Genomic DNA, 18,455 nt, shown 5'->3' with positions numbered 1-18,455 from the left:
GCTAAGTCGCTTCAGTCGTGCCCGACTCTGTGCGACCCCATAGACGGCAGCCCACCAGGCTCCGCCGTCCCTGGGATTCTCCAGGCAAGAACACTGGAGTGGGTTGCCATTTCCTTCTCCAATGCATGCAAGTGAAAAGTGAAAGCGAAGTCGCTCAGTCGTGTCCGACTCTTAGCGACCCCATGGACTGCAGGCCACCAGGCTCCTCCGTCCATGGGATTCTTCAGGCAAGAGCACCGGAGTGGGGTGCCATTTCCTTCTCCCCTTCTTCCCTAGTTTCCCTTTTTGTTTTCTTCCTGGTCTAATTCTGTCCTCAATACCTCTGAGAAGCCCCGGGCTCTGCCAGATTCCTTGACTTCCCCTATTCCCACCAACAGGGGGCAGTAAATTTTTCTGTTTTCCTTCTCTCCTTACGCTGCTTCGGCTACTTCATTTCACCCCACCAGACAGACAAAGAACAGGAATCAACATTAACCAGATCTGCAAATGGGGATTAGGGCTCCGCCTTCTGTTTTTGGAGTATAGGTACCTGCGCCTCTGAATCCCCAGGCAAAACTCTCAGCAAACAAAATTAGCCTGCACAGACCTTCTAGAGTAGACCAAAAGATACTTGGCATAGTGCTTTTCAAATTTAAATATTCCTGAGAATTACCTGTTCAAATGCAGATTCCAACTCTGGAGGTCAAGGTAAGGTCTATAGTCTGCACTTTTATTCAGCTCCCAGGTGATGCTGAGGCTGCTGGTCCTTGGGCCACACTTCGTGATTACACTCCTTACACTAGAAAGAGGTAGTCTGTGTAGTCTTTATTAATTCTTATGGGAAAGGCCTGTGTTTTCTTCAGAACTCAGGAAAAAAATATTGCATTAACTATGGATTTTTGTGGTAACACCATTGTTTTCTCTTTGTAAAGAAACAACTACTAAGTACAAGGTTGAAATTAACAACATCAACACAGATAGCTGGGTTTAATAGCTTACACCGTGATTGGCGAATGGTGCCACCGGATTCGTGGTCTCCAAAGGAGAAAATTTAACTCCTGGACCAAAGACAGTCTCAGTCACTCAGAGCTTTGTGCAGATTTTATTTAAAGAGAAAGCGACAGAAAAAGCTTCTGATATAGACATCAGAAGGGGGAAGGAGAGTAGCCACCTCACTAGTTTAAGGGGGCCTCATATAGTTCTCAACTAGATGTTGAAAATAGATAAAAAGAATACCTCAAGGTTGTAAGAATTTCATCAAACCCTTTCCCAAGGCATACATCCTGAGATAACTTTGGCACAAGATTAGCCAAGGAGAACAGTTCTGGGCAACTGACTCTGGGTGAGACATACTGTTGCTGTGTAATCAGGGGCACCTCTTGAGAAACAGGTTCCCAGGCAAGATGTGTTAGAATTATAATCATTAACATAGAGCCTAAGAAAAGCCAGAGATCAAATTGCCAACATCCGCTGGATCATGGAAAAAGCAAGAGAGTTCCAGAAAAACATCTATTTCTGCTTTATTGACTATGCCAAAGCCTTTGACTGTGTGGATCACAATAAACTGTGGAAAATTCTGAAAGAGATGGGAATACCAGACCACCTGATCTGCCTCTTGAGAAATTTGTATGCAATTTTCAGGAAGCAACAGTTAGAACTGGACATGGAACAACAGACTGGTTCCAAATAGGAAAAGGAGGACGTCAAGGCTGTATATTGTCACCCTGTTTATTTAACTTCTATGCAGAGTACATCATGAGAAACGCTGGACTGGAAGAAACACAAGCTGGAATCAAGATTGCCGGGAGAAATATCAATAACCTCAGATATGCAGATGACACCACCCTTATGGCAGAAAGTAAAGAGGAACTAAAAAGCTTCTTGATGAAAATGAAAGAGGAGAGTGAAAAAATTGGCTTAAAGCTCAACATTCAGAAAATGAAGATCATGGCATCTGGTCCCATCACTTCATGGGAAATAGATGGGGAAACAGTGGAAACAGTGTCAGACTTTATTTTTCTGGGCTCCAAAATCACTGCAGATGGTGACTGCAGCCATGAAATTAAAAGACGCTTACTCCTTGGAAGGAAAGTTATGACCAACCTAGATAGCATATTCAAAAGCAGAGACATCACTTTGCCAACAAAGGTCCGTCTAGTCAAGGCTATGGTTTTTCCAGTGGTCATGTATGGATGTGAGAGTTGGACTGTGAAGAAGGCTGAGCGCCGAAGAATTGATGCTTTTGAATTGTGGTGTTGGAGAAGACTCTTGAGAGTCCCTTGGACTGCAAGGAGATGCAACCAGTCCATTCTGAAGGAGATGAGCCCTGGGATTTCTTTGGAAGGAATGATGCTAAAGCTGAAACTCCAGTACTTTGGCCACCTCATACGAAGAGTTGACTCATTGGAAAAGACTCTGATACTGGGAGGGATTGGGGGCAAGAGGAGAAGGGGATGACAGAGGATGAGATGGCTGGATGGCATCACTGACTTGATGGACATGAGTCTGAGTGAACTCCAGGAGTTGGTGATGGACAGGGAGGCCTGGCATGCTGCGATTCATGGGGTAGCAAAGAGTCCGACAGGGCTGAGCGACTGATCTGATCTGATCTAAGAAAAGCATTTCTGTGAGTAAGACATTGTGCTATGTGATCATTAGCTTCTAAAGAAAGGCCAGTTCTTGGGCAAGATACATTGTTGCACAAGGCATAAGGAAAGCATGAGGGAGAATGTTCACCTCCTCCTTAAAGGGCCTTGGACTGCCTGCCTAACCTTTAACTCTTTCATTCCCCCGGTTTTCTTTTAGCAGAATATGGTTGCCAGGGAAAGGGGCAGAGAAAGCTTTCTCTAACTTCTTCCTGCTGATAAGGGGCACAGACCCTAAATTGTTGAGGCAACATATTCTCCTTACCCTCATATTGAGGATCTCTGATCCAGGGGCCCCAAGTAATAGTTGGAGGAGGCTGTGGCAATCATAGGAGCTTGAACAACCATTTGTAACTTAAATGCCTCAAGCTGCTTAGATACAAAATTCATTATACACTTACAGATATAAGGAGCAAACAGCAAGAATAAGATGATTACAATTATTACAGTCGAGATAGTTTTCCACCAAGGAGAGCTTGTAAATCAAAATTGCATCTGTGATGAGAGTAGAACATCAGGGGAGTCCCTTTTGAAGTGTGACCAGAATTTCTTCATCACCTTTACTTTGTCTGGGAAGCCACTGTACCCTTTAGAAAGAACAGACTAGACAAGTAGATTAAAAAGGCAGAGACCAATAATCAGTAAAAGAATTATTGTAGTTAGCAGTCCAAGCAAGAGTAAGAATCAGGTCACATTTGGTAGTAACTTTGATCCTGGTCTAGATAGAGTCAGCACTTGGGCTGCCCTGTTTATAAGAATGGAGCCATTTGGCGTGTTCATACACATTTTGAATGTAGGTATAACAAACCCAGTTAGAAGTAGTTGAAAGAGGGATAACCTGAATCTTAACAAAGTAAATCTTACCATTTCTTTTCAGAAGAATGGGTCTGAACCCCAATGTAGACAGCTATTTTAGGGAGACCTATAGCCAGGTAGCCAGTTGTCTAAGTTTGTCCAAGTAGGCTTCAGCCTCTTTATTGCGGTATTAACATATAAGCCAAAGTAGTTGTCACCATTAACAATTTCAGTGTTTTTCTAGGTATGAGAAGATGAAAGAATTTGGGCTCAAGAAATCTTTGAAAATATTTGAAGGCATATCTGAAGGCCTGTTTTGTCCACTTTTATCAGAGCACAGAGTGAATGTCTAATTTCTGATTTTCACCCTGAATTCCATTCAGGGGATGTTGAAGGTCAGCAGCTGTAGTGTCCATGATTTAATCTTTGGCATAATTTAACTGGCAAGTGTCAGTTTCCAGTCACAGGGCCCCTTTATGGCCATGAGTATGCCCGTGGTTCGGAGGACATTTCATGACCATCTTGTCCCACAGTGCTGGGAAAGCTCATTCCCAGGTCTGTTGAAGGTTTCACTGATAGGTCACTCAGTGTGCTGTTACTCGACTAGGCCCTGTGAGTAGCAAAAGTCTCTGGACCACACCTATCTCACTAGTCTGTTGGTCCAGGAAAATATTCCTTCTTGTTGCTTCTTCTCATATACAGAGTCACACCATTATAATTATGAATTTCATATGGAACTGTACACCATCATTATATCAGTGGCTCAGTCACACACTTGATAATGTAAGGGACAACACTTTTGCAACAAGCAGTATAAAAAACAATATATTTAATAGTAATAGTCAAGGCTATGGTTTTTCCAGTGGTCATGTATGGATGTGAGAGTTGGATTTAAAGAAAGCTGAGCGCAGAAGAATTGATGTTTTTGAACTGTGGTGTTGGAAAAGACTCTTGAGAGTCCCTTGGACTGCAAGGAGATCCAACCAGTCCATCCTAAAGAAGATCAATCCTAGGTGTTCATTGGAAGGACTGATGTTGAAGCTGCAACCCCGATACTTTGGCCACCTGATGCGAAGAGCTGACTCTTTGGAAAAGACCCTGATGCTGGGAAAGATTGAGGGCATGAGGAGAAGGGGATGACAGAGGATGAGATGGTTGGATGGCATCACCAACTCAATGGACATGGGTTTGGGTGGACTTCAGGAGTTGGTGATGGACAGGGAGGCCTGGCATGTTGTGGGTCATGGGGTCGCAAAGAGTCGGACACGACTGAGTGACTGAACTGAACTGAATAGCAAAATCATAAGTAAGAGCTTTTAAGTCAAGAACTTCCATTAGGTATAGCCCAGTGACATCTCCAGATCATCTGACTTAGTTTGTTAAATGACTCTGGCCTGTTGTTAATCTCCTGGTTGTAGATCCTGGAGCATCTGCTGCTGCTGCTGCTGCTAAGTCACGTCAGTCGTGTCAGATTCTGTGCGACCCCATGGACGGCAGCCCACCAGGATCCCCTGGATTCTCCAGGCAAGAACACTGGAGTGGGTTGCCATTTCCTTCTCCAAGGCATGAAAGTGAAAAGTGAAAGTGAAGTCACTCAGTTGTGTCCGACTCTTAGCGACCCCATGGACTGCAGCCCACTGGGCTCCTCCGTCCATGGGAGTTTCCAGGCAAGAATACTGGAGTGGGTCGCCAGTGCCCTCTCCGAGCATCTGATCTTTATTCAAAGACTGGTTACTGAGATAAACTTTAGAAAAAAAACTCAGAGTGCCTGCCGGGGTCCAGCCCTGGCTGATCCAGGGTATTCAAAGGAGAGATGGCTTAGGTGACCTATTCAAATGTTAATTAGAGATATAAAGAGTAATAGAATGAGGATAGCTCAGTAGGAAAATTCAGTGGAGAAAAGAAGCTGAGTAGCTTGGTTTACGCGGAAAATCAATATAACCCGTGACACCAGGTTAGCTCTGACCACGGAGGCCGCAGGCGCCCTCTCGAATAGCGGAAGGTGCCCCACCTTAGACACCTTCTCGAGTGGGTCTTAGAAGCCCAGGCAAATAAATGGTCGCAGAGGATATCCGCGCTCCAGATGGAGACTCAGCTGGAATTTGAAGGGTAGAATAACATGGGGAGACCAAGCGTTGGTGAGCAAGGCCCGTAGCTTTATTTTTAACAGGGGCTTATATACCCTAAGTTACACATAGAGGATAATAGGGGATGCAAAGTCAGCAGTTTTTGATCCTTATCAAAAACCAGGGTTTCTTTCCTGCAAATTTATCATATACAAATGGTTTAGGTGATTTACATCATCTTCTGGCCAGAAGGCCTATTAATATTTTATGGCTCTTGACAAAGACTTATCAACCGTAAGACTTATTTTCTCTAAGAGTAATTATTTTAAGGTTTGGCGCCATCTTCCGAAGATAAAATTGCATTCCTATAGGGCGGATGTGTAATGGGTTTACAACAAAGGAAAGAATTTATTACCTTAAGGGTCTAAAGTTACTAACACCAAGGCCACTACTTATTTTTTCTACATACCAACTATATTAATTAATACACATTCAAGGATACAATTCAGGGGATGTGGAAACTTGGCATCAAGCATTGGCTCATCAATGAAATCTTTTACTAGTTTTATTCTGACAGTTTCTAACTCTCTGAGAGGCTCTAAGCTATTTGAATATCTTAAGCTTCCCGTGCCTCTCGAGGCTGGGAGACTGTAAACAATCGTATGCATAGCTGTAGGAGTCCGGGTAAACTTGACAGGCGAGTTAGAGAGCCATCTGAGGGGTTTGGATTTAAACACTCCTAATTGCCCAGGAACTTTATTAATTGGAGCTGTAGGTTAACTCTTTGACAGAGAGAGCGAGATGGTGGTGGGGGACAGCCCCCAGTAAAGTCAGAGGTGAGAGCACAAAGCAATAAAGTAGGCAGACTCTGGTTTTTGGCGGGTAGATGCTCGAGAATATCCAGGGGGACTCCTGAGGCTCGATCCCGCCTTTGTGTATGCCGAGCCTCCTTCCTCATGACCTTTGTCACGAGTGGAATGTCTCTCGCCGGCTCCCGGCAAGTGCCTTTTATAATAACTTAATTAAACCTCTTACCAATATATCATAACCACAAGGAACTGTCTCAGAAGTGAATCTTAGTATATACAGACCTTAATTAACAAAACTAGAACTTAATATTCAGTGAAACATAATAGATGCCATAGGCCTGACATCAGTTGGGTGGATTTTTCTTTTAGAGCTCCCCAGTATATTTTGAGGTTTATACCTGATAAGCCTCCAATTTCTGGAGAGATGAGGCAGAGAGAAAAAAGTTATAATTTTACCAACTGGTGTATATCACTAAATTGTTTTAAACCATTAGTAACTTGAAGAGAGGAGTTTCTTTATATCTGTAAACAAAGATTAGAAGCCAGTAGTATGTCAGACAAAATTACAAAAATTGTAATCATATTTAGCAGTTTATTCAATCCCATGTAACCGATCCTTTTGTTCTGCCGTCCTTGCCTGATGACTGAGGATATCTGTGAAAATGATAGTCTCTAAGAAGCTCGTGAAGTTTTTTATGCCAATGTCTGTGTGACCTGTCCAGCAAAGTGGGTGTCCCAATCACTGGAAATTGCAGAAAACACATTTTAACCATTTTTTTTCTCTCTTGTGAGATATTAACCCTGAAGCCAGGAAAGGCTTAAAAGTGGGGTTTGTCAGGGAGCTTAAACTTCCCATAGTCCTGACTGTTTAGTTTATAGCCATTTTTTATCCATTTTAAATTCCCTGATGAAGGGTTAACTTTGTAGAAGCAGAATGAGCTTTGTCTATGTGTGCCATAGTCTCCATAGATCATTATGAAATAACTCATTCATTTCATCAAAGTAACAAAAGATTTTAAAAGCAAGTATGAATCACTTAAAGAGAAAGAAATTTATATAGTCTGTTATCAAAAGCCATATTCCAAGAAGACTTTGTTCTTTTAAAGGGGAGAGAAAAACAAATTCTAGTTTGGTACCACTTTACATTCACGGTGAAACAATAGTCATTCAAAGTATCAATAAAAGGCAGTTTAATGACTTAAGAAATTTGGATGATGCACAAAACTCTCCTCTACCTGCCACAAACCTTTTTTATTTGTCACAACCTTTTTATATTTTGTATTTGCCCACTCAGAGAACAGCTACCTATAAGTTCAGATTTACTTCCTTTTCCCTTAGCAGAATGTAATTCTATTTGTTAGAACTTTTTATTGAAAACACACGTCCTACTTTCCTTCAGCAACCATGAACTGTACTTTATATCATCATTCTGTAGATTGGTAAACATAAATCACCCAAAGCTATGTCATTTACAAAAGTATTTCCACAAAGTCAATAAATAAACATTAATATCAGGTACCAATTCAATAGTAAATATGTCCCAGTTCACACAAGCCTGAAATTCATTTAGTATAATTTTCTTTTTTTTTTTTTTGAAAGTGAAAGGTATATATGTTTTATTCTTATCAAATAAATAAGTCAAGAAAAAAGTATTCATGGTTCATCTAGAATATGCTAAGACTATAGGTAAAGCGATATGAGGAGAGGCACACAGATACATTTCAAACTGGCTTGGTGTCCTTCATATTTTTTCTGGTTTTACTACATTTTACCAGCAGTATTACTTGAGGAGGATGGGTGCCGAGGGTATGGTGGAGATTTATTCAGCCTCTTAATCCAATATGATAGTTTCCGCTCAGTTGTTTCTGACTCTTTGCGACCCCATGGACTGTAGACCACAGGCTCATCTGTCCATGGAATTCTCCAGGCAAGAATACTGGATGGGGTTATCATTCCTTCTCCAGGGTGTCTTCCTCACCCATGTCTTCTGCATTGCAGGTGGATTCTTTACCATCTGAGCCACCAGGCAAGCTCTTAATCCTGACTCTGTCTATATGGTCATATTGTACACGAGAGAATTCTCTTCATGAGAATAAATAATAACACTGCATTTAAAAATAAATTTTAAACATATAGAGCCTCAGACCAGTGGTAAATAACTTCATTAAAATACCCCACTCCACTAGAGATAAGATCTATGAATATGCCTGCATAATATTTATTTTCCTAATTCTTTATACTGCTGATTGGGCAAGTCATTTCTCAACTAGAAATTACATGTGTAGTTCATGTTAATCAGGTTAGACAGGAGGAAGCGTCATGAAATGGGGAGAAAATTATGTTTAGTCTCAGAAAACCTGGCTTCAACTCCTAAATATTGCATATCTTGATAACTATGATACCTTGAGCAAAGGGTTTAATCTTTATGTTCTTAAAATTATTCTCTGTAACTGTACAAAATGTGAGATAATAGCTTTCCAATTTATCATAAACTTCTGGGTACACCGAATTAATAAACGACATTATCATATTATCTGCAATCCATTACACAACAATTTAAGCATCATTATTGAACCCCTTATTCATAATTTACTATATTTTCCCACTGCTGCTGCTGCTAAGTCGCTTCAGTCATGTCCAACTCTGTGCAACCCCATAGACGGCAGCCCGCCAGGCTCTGCCGTCCCTGGGATTCTCCAGGCAAGAATACTGGAATGCGTTGCCATTTCCTCCTCCAGTGCATGAAAGTGAAGAGTGAAAGTGAAGTCACTCAGTCGTGTCCGACTCTAGCGACCTCATGGACTGCAGCCTCGCAGGCTCCTCCGTCCATGGGATTTTCCAGGCAAGAGTACTGGAGTGGGGTGCCATTGCCTTCTCCTATAATTTTCTTGAATCTAGAATTGTTTGATTTGTAAATGCTTACTTCTCTTTAGGACAATTAACCTTCAGCAACATTGCCCAAAGATGAAGACACACACTGAGATACATATACATCTGGACAGAGACCTCACAGTTTTCTGCTTGAAATTTATTTTTTTTAATTTAAATTTATTTATTTTAATTGGAGGCTAATTACTTTACAATATTGTATTGGTTTTGCCATACATCAACATGAATCCACCACGGGTATACACGTGTTCTCCATCCTGAACCCCCCTCCCACCTCCCTTCCCGTACCATCCCTCTGGATCATCCCAGTGCACCAGCCCCAAGCATCCTGTATCCTACATAGAACCTGGACTGGTGATTTGTTTCTTATATGATATTATACATGTTTCAATGTCATTCTCCCAAATCATCCCATCCTCTCCCTCTCCCACAGAGTCCAAAATACTGTTCTATACATCTGTGTCTCTTTTGCTATCTCGTATACAGGGTTATTGTTACCATCTTTCTAAATTCTATATATATGCGTTAGTATACTGTATGGGTGTTTTGCTTTCTGGCTTACTTCACTCTGTATAATAGGCTCCAGTTTCATCCATCTCATTAGAACTGATTCAAATGTATTCTTTTTAATGGCTGAGTAATACTTCATTGTGTATATGTACCACAGCTTTCTTATCCATTCGTCTGCTGATGGGCATCTAGGTTGCTTCCATATCCTGGCTATTATAAACAGTGCTGCGATGAACATTGGGGTACATGTGTCTCTTTCAATTTTGGTTTTCTCAGTGTAATGCCCGAGAAGTGGGATTGCTGGGTCATAAGGCAGTTCTATTTCCAGTTTTTTAAGGAATCTCCACACTGTTCTCCATAGTGGCTGTACTAGATTGCATTCCCACCAACAGTGTAAGAGTGTTCCCTTTTCTCCACACCCTCTCCAGCATTTATTGCTTGTAGACTTTTGGACCACAGCCATTCTGACTGGTGTGAAATGGTATCTCATTGTAGCTTTAATTTGCATTTCTCTGATAATGAGTGATGTTGAGCATCTTTTCATGTGTTTGTTAGCCATCTGTATGTCTTCTTTGGAGAAATGTCTATTTAGTTCTTTGGCCCATTTTTTTGTTTGGGTCGTTTGTTTTTCTGGAATTGAGCTACAGGAGTTGCTTGTATATTTTTGAGATTAGTTGTTTGTCAGTTGCTTCATTTGCTATTATTTTCTCCCATTCTGAAGGCTGTCTTTTCACCTTGCTTATAGTTTCCTTTGTTGTGCAGAAGCTTTTAATTTTAATTAGGTGCCATTTGTTTATTTTTGCTTTTATTCCAGTATTCTGGGAGGTGGGTCATAGAGGATCCTGCTGTGATTTATGTCGGAGAGTGTTTTGCCTATGTTCTCCTCTAGGAGTTTTATAGTTTCTGGTCTTACATTTAGATCTTTAATCCATTTTGAGTTTATTTTTGCATATGGTGTTAGAAAGTCTTCTAGTTTCATTCTTTTACAAGTGGTTGACCAGTTTTCCCAGCACGACTTGTTAAGGGATGCAAGGATTCTTCAATATCTGCAAATCAATCAATGTAATACACCACATTAACAAATTGAAAAATAAAGCCATATGATTATCTCAATAGATGCTTGAAATTTAAAATGTTTCTTTGCCCTATTTCCCTGCCCGCCCCCCCCCCCCGCCCCCCCGGCAAATTGGCTTGAAATTCTACTGATTTGCTCATGGCTGGAATCTCAGACAGAGTGGGCTGTGAATCTCAAGGACATGATAAGATTTAGCTTCAGGGTTTTCCCCAGGCATGTTTTTGTTTCTCAGGCAGGAATGGAACTCCAAAAAAAGTATTTTAACAAGTCAGCTTTTTCCTAACTGCACATGCAAAAAGAAATAATCTTGCAATTTCAAAAAGATTTCATTTTAACCAGTTTTCTCCAGAGTCTAAAGAATATCATGGCCATTTAGTGTCAGAAATGTCATCTCTCCTTTTTGTAGTCATAGTGTCATAGCTAAAAGTTAAACCAGAGTGTGTTCAAATTGGCTCTGATGAGAGGGGTGGACTGACTGATGAGGTGTTGTCCCAGCAGGGATGGCCTCTCTGGGAAGGTAAGGTTCTCTCTTAAAGCAAAGACAGCCTGTAGGTAAGGGCCTTTTTAGGCTCTGGGGATCAAACATATCCTAGTGTTTCAATATACAATTCAAAGGGGGTGGCTCTGGGACTGCTAGCTCCCATCCGTAAGAGAGAAAAAAGCAGCACAGAGTGCTGTGGCTTTTTTCTACTGGAGGCATCCCTCCCTGCTCTAGGTGGGGGCAGGGACAGGCATTCCACCTAAGCTTCCTTCCCTGGCCAGATTTAACCCTTCTCTTACCGATGCAGGTGGCCTACTGCCGTCCCTCCTCGTTCTACTACCGAGGAGGGGTAGCGGTGCACCAGGGGTAGACCTGATGGCATCCCAGCCTGATGTCCAGTTCCTCACCATTAAAGCTTTGGCTTGATTTCCCCTTTTTCTCTGGTGCCACCTGGGGTGGAGCAGAGTAACCTTCCAGAGTGCCTCCCAAGCTAAGACTGCTAGGGGGAAACATCCTTCTTCTGTATGCCTGTGCACATTCCTGAGCATATTCCTGACCGCAGTAGAAGTGGTAAGTCATAAAGGGATGATCCAAAACCCAAGATGTCTCTTCTGAGTGTCATCACACCAGTCTATGTGATAACAAAGGAGGTGATGGAGAGCTGGCCCTAGAGGGAAAAAATTAATCTTTCATGTTCATGGTGTGTCAAGGTCAACATTTCTATTCCTGTCCAGCAGACTGTACAAAAAGAATATCTAAGGAATTGAGACAAGAGCCACCGGAGGGCTTTCTCTGGTCCTCTAAGAGCTAGCACTACTAAAGGAAGAAGCCTGCTCCATTTCCAATCTGCCCAAATCTGGGGTTCCTCAAACTGTGTCCTCAGGAATCTCATGCTTACCAGCAATGCCTCCATCCATATAGTCTGGAGGCATGGCCATGATAAGAACTTGCCTCTGGGTCTCTGGGGTCAGGATGGTGATTTCCAGTCTGAGAGATGTGCCTGGAGCTAGAGCTCCAGATAGCCCCCTAATGCGTTCCTGCCTGCAGTGTCCTGTAAAATTTGGAATGGGGGTTTGGCTAGAAAAACACAATAACAGCATGGATTGCAGGTCCCCTGAAAGTCTACAGTCTGCACACTAGGTTAGTAGCTTTAATTCCCCCAAGCAGTTGTGAAATGGTCAGAGACCAGAAAAAGCTGACCAGCAAAAGAAGTTTGGTCCATATGCTTCTGAGTTAGTAGAGACTTTACAGCAAAAGAGCAAAAGAGTCTCAGCTCTGAGTATTCTTACCTTGTCTTGAAGATACTGGGAAAGCCCCCAAGATGATAGCTTATGCGGTAAGCAGTGAACGGTGCCACCAGATTCATGGTCTCCAAAGGAGAAGATTTAACTCAGTCACTCAGAGCTTTGTGTAGATTTTATTTAAAGTGAAAGTGACAGAAAAAGCTTCTGACACAGACATCAGAAGGGGGCAGGAGAGTAGCCACCTCACTAGCTAAGTAGGACCTTATATACTTTCCAACTAGCTGATGAAATAGATAAAAAGAATACCTCAAGGTTGTAAGAATTCCACCAGACCTTTTCCCAAGGCATCATCCTGAGATAACTGGCACAAGATTAACCAGGGAGAATGGGTTCCAGGCAAGGTCTCTGGGCAAGATAATATTGCTGCTGTGTAATCAGGGGTACAAGTGTTGAGAAACAGGTTCCCAGGCAAGATTTATTACAATTATAATCATTAAGGTAGAGTCTAAGAAAAGCATTTATGTAAGACATTGTACTGTGTGATCATTAGTTCCAGACCTAAGGAAAGGCCAGTTCTTGGGTGAGATACATTGTTGTACAAGGCTTAAGGAAAGCATGAGTGAGAATGTTCACCTCCTCCTTAAGTGCCTTGGACTGCCTGCCTAAGCTTTAACTCTCAGGTTTTAGGCTTTCAAAAGCCACAATCATCTATTATTAAAGCTCTTGCCTCAAATTCCATCTGTTTTCTTTTTAATCATTATGTGAGCCATGATAAGATTGTTTTATTGATCTCTGCATGTAGCCTCAAGCAAGTAATTTCTAAGGATATACCTTATTTAAACAAGGAACTGCTTCCTTAATTTTTTCTTTTTTCACTTATTTATTCATTCATTCATTTACTCACTCAAAAATAAAATTGTATCAAATATACCTCAGTAAACCTTTTGGAAATTTGAAACTATGTTTCTGCTAGATGTCAGGCACTATTCTAAATGTTGGATGTGAAATGAAATGGACCAAGTCTGTCCTCAGAGAGTTAACAGTAGTGGAGAGAGAGAGAGAGAGACTAAGGAAACACATATGATGGGACATCTAGTGAAAGTGATATGAACAGCAAGAAGTCAGGTAATGGGGAGGAGGCCAATGAGAGAGGTTTGCTATTTTGTATCATGTGGTTGGGCAAGGCTTCACAGGTAAGACTGTCAGGAGTGGGGGAAGGAACCATTTGACCACATGAGAGACAAGTGGTGCAGGCTGATAGAAGGGCAAGAGGGAAGACAGGGGAGTGCTTGGAGTGAAATGCACCCTGAAGAGAGCAGTGGGAGACACCATGAACTGGAGGGAACTGTGTCTAGAACACAGATCACATAAAGCTTGCAGCTGTAAAATTTAATAAATAGAAAGCTCAGTTAAATAAAGTTGGGAGACCAGAAATGGTTGGGGTTGGGCCGGGGGGGTGGTGGGTTGGGGGTGGGGGGTGGCTCTCACACCCTGAGACAACGGCTGAGCCCAGCAGAAAAAAGGAGACTGCTCCTTTCTTGCCAAGGACTCAGCCAACAAAAAGCCACGGATTCTGGGTTTATTCTAGCCTTCCCAAATTCCTTTTCTTCTCTACAAAGTCTCTCCTTACCCAACTGTGAGGGACTTGCACGTTATTCATCATCATTACAGATCCCAAATTGCAGTTCTCTGTCAATCCCAAATCAACCCATTTTTGCTGGAGAAATACCTGGCAATCTATTTGTTTTCATTCAGCCGAGCTTGTGGGAAAGACTAGAGTTTACCCATGAAATAGGAAACGGTGAATGTGGAGGAGTGACATGATCTGACTGTTAAGACTTTTTGTGAGTAGGCAAAGGTGTAAGCAGGGGCCAGCAAAGTTCTTGCTGAATGCAGTTGAAAAGGACAGAGCTCAGACAACACTTTTGGCTGTCTTCTTTTAGCCTTTCCCCTCTCCGTTGAGTATTTTTGCTATGAAGATGAAATAAAAGCCTTTCAGTTGGTATGCTTATCAAGAGAGGTATCAAGGAATACTTCCTTGCCCAAAAGTGCCTAGCATGATGCTGACTGACAACAGAAGAGATTAACTGGGAAACAATGATGTGTAAACAACCCGAGATCTGTAGTTACCTGTATTTAAATGACATAAAAATATACTCCATGTTTGTAACGTAAGGCTGTGATTCTTTATGTCTTATCCATAGGTGTGCTATAAATGGTAGCCATAGTTATTATTATCAATATAATTATCAGTTATTGTCAGCTGGAATTCTCTTGCTCTTAAGAGACCTACATGTAACTTGTTTTTATCTCTGTCAATTCAATGGCTTGTGGAAAACTAAGACTTACTAAGACTTCTGCAACTGCTTGGACACTTGATCTTGAGACTCCTTTTTCCTAGATCCACACATGTTGCTTCTGTTCTTCACATTGTTCAAATGTAGTGTTCTTGAGTTTCCAAAGAACTATGTACATACTGTGTTTGTGAGCAGTTTAAATTTTATTGAAGAGTTCATAGGGGAAGCTAAGGAGGTATTTATGTCACAGAAAAAAAATAAAGCATTTACATCACTGAAGGAAGGCATCAGCATTTTAAAAATAATTTTTTACAACCATGAAGCAGCCTGGTGCCCAAGTTGCCTCAGCTTCTTTCTATTCTGAGGGATCTTCATCTCTTGTCCTTTCTCTCTTTTCCTTACTTTCTAAAGGAAAACCAACCAATCAGCTACAACAAAAATCCCTGCCTGGCCTCATACAGAGCCATTGCCCTGCTCCTCTGAATCCTTGGCACCATTCAGAGACCAGGCACGGCAGAGGATTAGAAGGGCTCCTCTTTAACCACAGACGTACATAGTCTTCTCCCCATGAGGGATTCAGGCCAATGAGAGCTTTTAAACACCATTCTGGCTCAGGCACTTGTCTTTCTGGATTGTTTCAAAAGCCACTCCAAATCATCTCTCCATCTTCTCTAAATTCAGTCAAAGCACTTATTCTTTTACCATTACTTTTCCTGTGACATGTCATTTCTATTTCCTAAAGTTGCTCTTTTCTCTTTAACTAGCTGGGCAAAGCTAAGGTCTCAGAGTTCATCCCCCATCCCACAATTCCTAGCAACCTACCTTGAGCCAAGTTTTCTTGAACAACCTCCCATCATAATTACTTCAAGAGTTTGGGCTGCGGCTTGCTTGAAAATTCCAGTGAAGGCCCTGCTTAAACTGAAATCTCCTTTCTTTATTCCTTGAAGTGAAGTGTTAGTTGCTCAGTCATGTCTGACTCTTTGCAACCCCAGGGACTATAGCCTACCAGGCTCCTCTGTCCTTGGAATTTTCCAGGCAAGAATACTGGAGTGGATTGCCATTTCCTTCTCCAAGACACCTTCCCAACGCACAGATCGAACCTGGGTCTCCCGCATTGTGGGCAGATTCTTTACTGTCTGACCCACCAGGGAAGCTCCCTTTATTCCTTATTACTTATCAATCCTTTTTAGGTCTCCATTATGACTATTTTCTTCTCTCCTTTTTTATGTTCTCCTAAAATGCTAGGGAGTAATTTTTTAAAAAGAATTATTAGTATGTATATTTTATTACATAGCTGTTTTAATTTTTTTCTATTAAAAAGTAATGGGGGTCTTTTGAGTAGGGATTCTTTAGAGTCATATAACCAGGAAAAAGGAAAAAATCAATAAGTTCTTTAATATGATCCTATAATTGGTTATTAAAGCACAATAATTTTAAGGAGAAAATGTGCAATGAATGATACATTTTTAGCTAAGATCAAATTCTCATATTATAAAAATATTAAGAGCATTTTTAAAACAATGGTTATGAAAACCTGACAAATGTTTTACAAGAAACTTTTCAGGAAGCACTTTATCTTCTTAACAAAGGAAAAAGAATTTTTCCAGAGTCATAATTTATCTTAAATGTTATTATATCACATACATGTTTTATCTCCCTGAGGATGAGTTATCATAATATCAACTACAGTGGTGAGTCACACACTGTAGATTGCTTATTAAGCAGTGGATCAAGCCAAAATATTAAAATCCCAGAGTCTAAGGATATGTTGAAATTTTCTACCACTTCTGTTTTCAATTATAAATTTTTATTGGCATTTATCTTTAATCCTGTACTGTATTAATTATGTAGAAGCAGTGGTTACATGGTTAAGTGATTGGGCTTTGAAGTTAGGCTTCCTGAATTGAAATCCCAGCTTTGCTTTCTACTGGCTGAATGGCCTTGTGTGTTAGTCGTTCAGATGTGTCTGATTTTTTGTGACCCCATGGATTGTAGTATTCTCTAGGCAAGGATACTGGAGTGGGTTGCATTTCCTTCGGTAAGCTATTAAACATCTCCATGCCTCAGTTTCTACATCAGTAAAATTTAAATTGTACATGTAATGATTAAAACTGTGTCTAGGTCAGAGTAAGAGTTTAGTAAATATTAATCCATATTAATTAAGGCCTTCCTCTGGTGTGTGGTTACTGCTTGGACACTATTAGTTGTCTTTCCAATAGTCAGCCTCCTTCTCTTTCTTGCTGGCAGAACAGAAGTCAGAAATATCTGATGCTTCTTTGCCCAAGGCTCCCTCATACTGGGGCACTGTGTAACCTGGTCCCAGCTAATAATCTAAGTAGTAGTCTCCTAGCAGGAGAGAGATGAGGGAGAAGGAAGAGGTGGTGTTGGGATTATTCACAGGAAAGATTTTCCTCCCTGAAAAAGGGAAATGTCTTCAAAAAGCCTACCCTTCTTTCCTGTAAGGGACAGAGGCTGGGAAAGTCTCTGTGCTCATTAGGTGAAGAGGGCAGCCAAAAAGTGAAGTGTAGCAGAGCTGAAAGGTAGAAAGAGCCTATGTCACTGATGACACTGGTGACAGCTGAGCCAACCACGGAGTGCCAAACTCCAGACTTCTTACTGTGTAAAGTAAGCTCTGATTCTTCAAGCCATCATTAGTTAGGTATCCAACTACTTCCCACCAAAAATCTTGCAACTGATAAATGTTCTCCAGAAAATAGCATTGTTGTTGTTCAGTCACTCAGTCGTGTTTGACTCTTTACGACCCCATGGTCTGCAGCACACCAGGCTTCCCTATCCTTCACCATCTCCCAGAGTTTGTTCAAACTCATGTCCATTGAATTGGTGATGTCATCCAACCATCTTGTCCTCTGTTATCCCCTTTTCCTCCTGCCTTCAATCTTTCCCAGCATCAGGGTCTTTTCCAATGAGTTGGCTCTTCAAATCAGGTGGCCAAAGTATTGGAGCTTCAGCTTCAGTATCAGTCCTTCCAATAAATATTCAGGGTTGATTTACTTTAGGATTGATAGATTTGATCTCCTCATTGTCCAAGGGACTCTCCAACACCACAGGTCAAAAGTGGTGTCTGATGCTCCTTTTTCCAAGGCATTTCTAAAAAGTGCAAGTCAATGTTTGAAAACGTGTACAGTAACTGGTTTAATAAGTAAATGTATGATATTCTGACAAACAAATTAATATCATTTTCATTTCCTTGAAAAAATTTTGTCCAAGTAATTTTCTTTTCTGTATAAAAGGATCATGTTGATTTCAATAAACTAGCAGGGAAAAGATCTATTTTAAAAATGCCCATCCATAAAAATGCCCACCCAGACAAGCCAAAAATAAAATAATTAAAAAAAAACAAAGTTAATCTTTTAGTTTTCTTAAGCGATTCTTAAAGCATATACTAACAATAAGATACTAACTATGCCAATTTCATATTTGTATCCCTGAGTTACTAATCTTCTGCCTCCAAAGACCACATACTATCTTCTTATGAGTATTTTTCTTCATATTTGACACCTGGAGGTCCATTATTTTTTGAGTTCTTGAGATAGTTACCTAACTCTCCTAATTTCTAATTATATTAGTAGATAGATTTTGAAATGATAGAACAATAAAACAATGTCTGTACTCTCTGTTACCACACAGCATCTTTATACCAGTAG

At 41.0% G+C, this 18,455-nt stretch overlaps 1 long non-coding RNA gene across 1 annotated transcript; it reads right to left on the bottom strand.

The window, feature by feature from the left end:
- Positions 1-9,307: 9,307 nt before the first annotated feature.
- On the bottom strand, positions 9,308-12,822 carry LOC147375715 (uncharacterized). Its single transcript, XR_015160384.1, has 2 exons — positions 12,539-12,822; positions 9,308-10,739 (listed from the first exon to the last, which is right to left on the bottom strand). It is a non-coding gene; the product is annotated as an uncharacterized LOC147375715 (long non-coding RNA).
- Between the last annotated feature and the right edge of the window lie 5,633 nt (positions 12,823-18,455).

The sequence above is a fragment of the Bos grunniens genome, chromosome 3 (genome assembly GCF_055505025.1).
Source record: "Bos grunniens cultivar Pamir isolate PY7600 chromosome 3, Bosgru_T2T1.0, whole genome shotgun sequence".
Classification (NCBI taxonomy): Eukaryota; Metazoa; Chordata; class Mammalia; order Artiodactyla; family Bovidae; genus Bos; species Bos grunniens.
This window is presented reverse-complemented; position numbering and strand designations above follow the sequence as displayed.